The sequence below is a fragment of the Asparagus officinalis genome, chromosome 5 (assembly GCF_001876935.1).
Source record: "Asparagus officinalis chromosome 5, Aspof.V1, whole genome shotgun sequence".
NCBI classification, from domain to species: Eukaryota; Viridiplantae; Streptophyta; class Magnoliopsida; order Asparagales; family Asparagaceae; genus Asparagus; species Asparagus officinalis.
The window spans coordinates 129671115-129679547 of NC_033798.1; positions in this window are offsets into that span (position 1 = coordinate 129671115).

Here is an 8433-nt window from a genome sequence, read left to right on the forward strand (position 1 = left end):
AAAACCATGATTAATTCAAATGGAATAAAAAACAACAATGAGCGGAAGCAATACCTGAATTCATTGCACGGATCTGAAAATTTGGGTTTTGGTGATCTTCTAATCTTAAGGGTTCTTTTTTTTTTTTTGAAATTCTCTTTAGATGGGGGTGGAGAGAATGAGAGTGGAACCTTAGATTATGGACCATAACCCCTTATTTATAGTTGTTATACTTTTATAATTTGACCCCTCATCAAATTATAATTATAACCTGGTATCCGCACATTTAGCTCATGACATATTTAAATACTCATTGACCCAATTACCTGATTGATCACTTTATGCGTGTCAACTGAAAGATAGCAACACACACTGATATAACATATATGCCCACAAATAGATTTAATTAGATTTAAATCCAACACTCATTCCTACCTTTTGGAGGGTGTGTTTGAGAAATTTTGTTTTTTGAAGCTTACATGCTAGCTTTTGGTAGTTTTTCGCTTCTGTATGGGTAGAAAAAAATTATTTATTTTTTCAAGCCTAACTTATTTAGATGAGATTATAAGCTAGCATTTTAAAAGCTGAGGAGCCTCAACTTTTAAAGTATGACCTAAAATTAGCTTTTCGGATATCTTAACAAACATGTGGATATTGAATAGTAGCTTAAAAGCTACTTTGTCACCCAAAAAATTAAATAATAAAAAATCCACAAACACCTTCTTGATATTATAATATATATTCTTTTTAATTATTTTGGTTGCATGAGATCTTACTATCTCCATGAACAATATTTCTTAAATATTTTAAAGTTATGAGCTATCACTTGCCAGTTATCCCTTGTGCATTGTATCGCTATAAGCAAATATTATGACTATATATCTACCTCCAAATAATCAAGCTCTCGCATCCCAAATTTGAGACGTATACCTATATATATTCCGTGGTCATTGGATGAGATCGAGGCAAATCCAAGTTTCGGATTAAAAAACAATTAACGGTCTAATTACTTTGATTTTCAATCAGTAACAGGCCTAGTTGGTTGGATCTTGAAAATAACTGGTGGAGTCAAAGTCCAAAAGCATCAAGTAATGCAGCCACCTTTGCTTACCCTTATGATTAAATATTATTACGGAGTTAATTATCTTAAGGCGGATAAATCCTAAAGAGCGGTCCAAAAGATTACAAAGCCAGATGCATGTTGCTCTGTACTATTGGACTCCTTTGGATGGTTATGCTTGCTTTGGATTTCATGAAACACTAAGACAAAGTAGTATTAGTAAATTAATGACACGTTAGTGCTTTAATGCTTATTGTTAGGTGATAAGTTAAAGTTAACATTTTTCGGAGCCGATGTGTGCATGTTGGAATTTTGAAAGCTGGCTCACATTGTCTCATTCTAGAGCTACATATGTATACTTGTGACTAATTACAAGGTTGTTAATTTATTATTAAATTTGCTTTAATAAAGTTGATTGATCAGAGCCAAATGAAGTTCACCTCAAGTACGGATTTATACGGAGACATGAAGGGAGTATCCCATAAAGCAGTTGTATGGACATCAACGTCTAGTGTTTTTATTTTATTATTTTTTGTTTTTAAGGGGTTATGTTGCTTTGCACAATTCTTGATGATTAGTTTTTTGTTTTCTTGTTTGTCTTGGAGGGGAGTAATTGAGAATATTTATAAACTCCTATTTTCCCTATAACATTTTCTTGGGAAAAACGTGTCCCGGCCCCAAAAGCGGAAACCCCATATGACCCAGCCCATTGTATTTTGGCCCATGTGATTCAGCCCTAAAAAATAGCATTTAATGTTTCAAAGCCCATCCACGTCAGCAACACAAAAAAGAGATTGTATTTTGAAAAAAAAACCCCGAAATTACCCCTCCACTTATCTTCCACAGACGCCTCTGATTCCCAAAAACACGAAAAGTCACGTCCCATTAATGCGATCTGACGGAAATTTCCCGTCCTTTTTTAAACTCTATCATGAGCAATAACTCATGTTAGTTCTAACTTATAACTTATTTCATATTAGTTCTAACTTATAACTTATTTCATGTTAGTTCTAATTCATATTAAAACTAACTTTAAGTGAAACTAACATTAATACTTTAGCTACTTGGTCTAGTGGTAAAACTTGGGAATTTGGAGAGGAGGTTAGGAGTTTAAACTCCTGCAACTACAATATATATATTTAAAGGTTTTTGATTAAGCCTTGGGTCTTAGGGCTCTTGGGCTATTTGTTAGTTCTAACTCACTTCATGTTACTTCTAATTCATGTTAGGTTTATCTTAACTCACTAGGACTAACACTTATATTAAAAATAACACTAGCTAGAAGTAGAACTAACACGAGAACCGCTAGAACTAGCAGAAGCTCAACTAGAACTAACATACCACTAGAACTAACCCTTATATTAGAAATAACACTAGCTGAAAGTTAGAACCAACATGACATCAACTAGAACTAACACGAGAACCACTAGAACTAACAAGTAGAACTAACAGAGGCTCAATTAGAACTAACATACCACTGAACTAATGCTTATTTTAGAAATAACATTAGCTGGAAGTTAGAACTAACATGACATCAGCTAGAACTAACAAGAGAACCACTAGAACTAACATGTAGAACTAACAAGGACTCAACTAGAACTAACATACCACTAGAACTAATGTTTATATTAGAAATAATACTAGCCGGAAGTAGAAACTAATATAAAATCAGCTAGAACTAACACGAGAACCGCTAGAACTAACAGGGGCTCAATTAGAACTAACATACCACTAGAACTAACGCTTATATTAAAAATAACACTAACTGAAAGTAGAATTAACATGAAATCAGCTAGAAATAACACGAGAACCACTAGAACTAACAGGGGCTCAACTAGAACTAGCATACCACTAGAAATAACACTAGCTGGAAATAGTACTAACATGACATCAGCTAGAACTAACACGAGAACCGTTAGAACTAACAGGAGCTCAACTAGAACTAACATACAACTAGAACTAACACTTATATTAAAAATAACACTAGCTGGAAGTTAGAACTAACATGATATCAGGTGTTTTCGTCAAAAGTTGCTCTCGTTGTGGAATTCATTATATCTTCAGTCGATTACAATAAAACTCAAAGAAAACAGCTTTTTTATAAGACTCTTTTACACAACAAAAAGAAAATTACAACTCTTGAGAAAATAAACGCAGGATCGTTGTTTGGATCACTGCTTTCGTGGGTTCTTTGCCTGTGTCGGGAGCGCGTTAGCTCGTGGACCACCAAATCACAGATTCTGATCGAATCGTGAGGGGTTTATGATTCCTCCTTCGTTATCGAAGTTAGAAATTGAAACGATATCTTATCGAAGTAAGATAGTCGTTCTTCTTGAAATCAAGTCAAAGCCTGAATATCAAGGAGTGGCCGTAATCTCAAGAACTCTGCTCTCCCTCTGCTCTGGATTGCTCTGAAGTGCTCAAAAATGATCAGCCTCTTGGAAAAATGGCCTTAGGAGGGTATTTATAACCTCCAAGAACAGTTGGCAGAAAACAGGTTCGCGAGACAATGTTTGCTGTCTCGCTGGGCGAGACAGTGTTTGCTGTCTCGGCCCGCGAGACACCGGGAGACAGTAAATACTATCTCGGAAACAGTAACCGCAGGCAGTTTTCGTTTTAATTGTCTTCCCACGTTTCAAACTCCGTTATTTTGGCAGTTATCCACGTGATTCTCGCCCACGACGTTTCCCACGTTCTTGAATAGTTAGTGGCCACGTGTAGGGCAGTTGCAAAGGTAGTTTTGACCATCTGAAAGCTGTCTTACGTGCGAGACAGCAAAGACTGTCTCGCGTGTGCGAGACAGCAAAGACTGTCTCGCGTGGGCGAGACAGCAAAGACTGTCTCGCCCGCGAGACAGTAAAGACCGTCTCGCACGATGCTGTCTCGCATGGCGAGACAGTAAAGACTGTCTCGCATGCGAGACATCCCAAACTTGTGTTCTTCTGCCTTTTTGGATGATTTCCTCTTGAGCTGTATTTGGATATCTTTCAGCATTTTTTGACGCCTACAGATACCCCCTCCAAAGTATTCCAGACTCAATCTTTTATAGAGGAGTTCTGGGATGCTTTGGATAAGATAGGTCTTACTTATGATCCTTTCAATGCTTGATTGAGTAGATCATGTAGAGGAACCCATAGGTGGTTTCAACTTTTGATCTCTTTGTCTCTCAATCTATTCAGTGCTTTGTAGAATAGCTAAGATTTATCCAGCATCGCGTTTATCGCTTAACTGTTGTCGAGATCTTGAATTGAAGCTGGAATTTGTGTTTGTGAAATCAGTCTCCATAAGAACACAATAGCTTAACCTCGTATACCCATTTGGGGTAGCCAGGTTATTCTTAAGAATATTTTAAGTGATATTCTCCAGAAACTTCCTGTTAAGGGTAGGGAGACAGTTTAGACTCTTGTACCTATTTGGAGTATTCAGGTTATTCTTAAGAATATTCTGAGTAATATTCTCTAGAAACTTCCTGTTGATGATAGGGAAACAGTTTAGACTCGTGTACCTATTGGAGTAATATGGTCTCTTTTTTGTTGGTAGAGATGAACCCGATGATGGAGAGGAAGAATTTTATATTCTATCTCCTGGTCTCTTGTTTGTTGGTAGAGATAAACCCGATGATGGAGAGGAAGAATTTTATATTCTATCTCCTGGTCTCTTGTTTGTTGGTAGAGATAAACCCGATGATGGAGAGGAAGAATTTTATATTCTATCTCCTGGTACAAAGGAAATTTAAATTGGGATTTCTATTCAGAGAATCTGAATAAGGTTTGATCAATTGAGATTGGAAGCAATCCTAACTTTTATAGGTTTGATTGCGCAAATCGAAGGTGGACCTCTTGTTCATGGAAGGAATCAAGAGGGGATTTTGGCTTTGGTCCTAACTGTTTAAAGGTTTGACCAAGATGGGAATTTGAGACGATCCTAACTGTTTAAAGGTTTGATCGTTCAATTTGTGGACCTCTCGTTCATGGAACGAATCGAGAGGGGATTTTGGCTTTGGTCCTAACTGTTTAAAGGTTTGACCAAGATGGGAATTTGAGACGATCCTAACTGTTTAAAGGTTTGATCGTTCAATTTGTGGACCTCTCGTTCATGGAACGAATCGAGAGGGGATTTTGGCTTTGGTCCTAACTGTTTAAAGGTTTGACCAAGATGGGAATTTGAGACGATCCTAACTGTTTAAAGGTTTGATCGTTCAATTTGTGGACCTCTCGTTCATGGAACGAATCGAGAGGGGATTTTGGCTTTGGTCCTAACTGTTTAAAGGTTTGACCAAGATGGGAATTTGAGACGATCCTAACTGTTTAAAGGTTTGATCGTTCAATTTGTGGACCTCTCGTTCATGGAACGAATCGAGAGGGGATTTTGGCTTTGGTCCTAACTGTTTAAAGGTTTGACCAAGATGGGAATTTGAGACGATCCTAACTGTTTAAAGGTTTGATCGTTCAATTTGTGGACCTCTCGTTCATGGAACGAATCGAGAGGGGATTTTGGCTTTGGTCCTAACTGTTTAAAGGTTTGACCAAGATGGGAATTTGAGACGATCCTAACTGTTTAAAGGTTTGATCGTTCAATTTGTGGACCTCTCGTTCATGGAACGAATCGAGAGGGGATTTTGGCTTTGGTCCTAACTGTTTAAAGGTTTGACCAAGATGGGAATTTGAGACGATCCTAACTGTTTAAAGGTTTGATCGTTCAATTTGTGGACCTCTCGTTCATGGAACGAATCGAGAGGGGATTTTGGCTTTGGTCCTAACTGTTTAAAGGTTTGACCAAGATGGGAATTTGAGACGATCCTAACTGTTTAAAGGTTTGATCGTTCAATTTGTGGACCTCTCGTTCATGGAACGAATCGAGAGGGGATTTTGGCTTTGGTCCTAACTGTTTAAAGGTTTGACCAAGATGGGAATTTGAGACGATCCTAACTGTTTAAAGGTTTGATCGTTCAATTTGTGGACCTCTCGTTCATGGAACGAATCGAGAGGGGATTTTGGCTTTGGTCCTAACTGTTTAAAGGTTTGACCAAGATGGGAATTTGAGACGATCCTAACTGTTTAAAGGTTTGATCGTTCAATTTGTGGACCTCTCGTTCATGGAACGAATCGAGAGGGGATTTTGGCTTTGGTCCTAACTGTTTAAAGGTTTGACCAAGTGGGAGTTTTGAGACGATCCTAACTGTTTAAAGGTTTGATCGTTCAATTTGTGGACCTCTCGTTCATGGAACGAATCGAGAGGGGATTTTGGCTTTGGTCCTAACTGTTTAAAGGTTTGACCAAAATGGGAATTTTGTGAGGGAAGATTGATCTAAAGAGGTGATCGAATCTCATCTCAGCAAAAGAGTATTCGGAAGTCATAGTAGGAGTTTATTGTTTATCACTTTGTTCATAATGATCGGGGTTATCCCTAAGAATATTACATTTAACATTCTTTCGGGAACTTCCCGTTACATGAATTATCCACCCCCAGCTTTCTTTGCAAAACTGGGTGTAACGAGGAGTGCGTTATCCTCAGTCGCATGTTCGGGTTATCCTTAAGAATATAAGATTTTCCAGAAACTTCCGTTATATAAATTCACCCCCAGCTTTCTTTGCAAAACTGGGTGTAACGAGGAGTACGTTATTCTCAGTCGCATGTTCGGGTTATCCTTAAGAATATAAGATTCTCCAGGAACTTCCCGTTACATAAATCATCCACCCCCAGCTTCCTTTGCGAAACCGGGTTTAACATTGTACTCAGTTGGATACGTATACTTTTCGGAGTGAGGGGAAACAGTTTATACTCGTGTACCCAATGGAGTTAGGGAAAACAGTTTAAACTCGTGTATCCGATGGAGTATTATGGTCGTCTTTACTCGACTTCTTTCGCCGTTATGACGCCGGAGTCAATTAAGGCTTGGATTTTGTTTTTGAGTCCAAAGCAAATTTCGGTGGGATGAAGAATCCTTCTGTGGTATGCACAGTAATTCGGATCCGTAATCATCTTAGCTCCATCCTGATCTTTGATAGGTGGTAGCTCAATTTTATCATTGGCGAGGAGGTATTCCAATATGGATGGAGCTTCATCATCTTCGAAAGAATATTCCTTTTGGAACCTCGGATCGAGAGTCACGTTCTCAGTGATTGTAGATGTCGTCGGTCGGCTTCTCTCAGCTTTCTTTCTTTTAAGAAAGTGTTCGGCCTGTTCACCACGGAATTTTAACTCCTTCCAAGTTGTGGACGGCACGACCCCCAGGGCTTCCAGGACATCGATGGAAAGATTATTATGGCATGTTTGCAAGATGAACTCCTCTGTAACAGGATCCTTGCAACTAATTGCCTTGTCACGGAAGCGTTTGACAAAATTATCGACCGACTCTCCGTCTTTTTGCTTCTCATCCAAAAGGGTTTCGATTGACACTTCGGTGTCATCATCGAAGAAATTACTGAGGAACAAACTTTCCATGTCATCCCAGCAACTGATGCTCCTTGACTTGAGCCGTCGGTACCAATCGAAGGCGGGCCCACGAAGGGTGCCAACGAATGACCGGACCATTAACGCCTCGTTCCCAGAGATCATGCCCAAATGAGACTTGAAATAAATCAAGTGCTGAATAGGCGAGCTCTTCCCCTCAAATGGTGTGAAGTTAATCAGGTTGAACTTTGTTGGATACGGTATTGAATCCCATTCTCTTGGATAGGGACATGGAATACCCGTCTTCTTCACTTCTTGAGCTGTCATCAGAGCGTTGACCTTGTTTTCAAGCTCTTTCATTTTCTCGTTTTCGTCTATATCTTCATTCGAAGGATGTTGAGGAGAATGAGTTAGACCACCCCCTGTAAGAGGTGCTATTGAACCACCTCCAATATCGTTATTGGGAGGATCCTTTAAACCACCCCCAGCGTTATTGCTATTGGGAGGTGTATCAGCCAAGATGACTTCATCCACTTCTGGATCACTGTCGTCTGCAATATTTTGATTGCGGCGGCTGGATTCAGTTCTTTGACTGGACTCAGGGAGTTGAGGTCGCTGAGCTAGCAATTCTCTCATTTGTTGGATAGCTAACTCCATCTCTGTCTTTACTTCAGCTCTAATTTCTTCACGTTGTTTAGCTAGAGCTTCTTGAAGTATTTGAGCAAATTGATCAGATGTGATCGTGAGTATTTCTCTGGTTTGTCCTATGCTAGATGATGTATCATCCGAAGCGATCACAGAACAAGTGTCCGAGAGCTCATGCTCTGATGACATCTCTTCATGCATTCTCCTGATAGCTCCTGGCCGGAGTCGAGACTTCCGTCGGGCAATTCTTGAATTGACTTTTCCTCCTAAGAAAAAGTCGGGTCTCAATTCATTCGAATGCCACTTAGACTTTCTTTTATCAGCCACGTTGATGGTGACTTCAGGGAATTCATCAT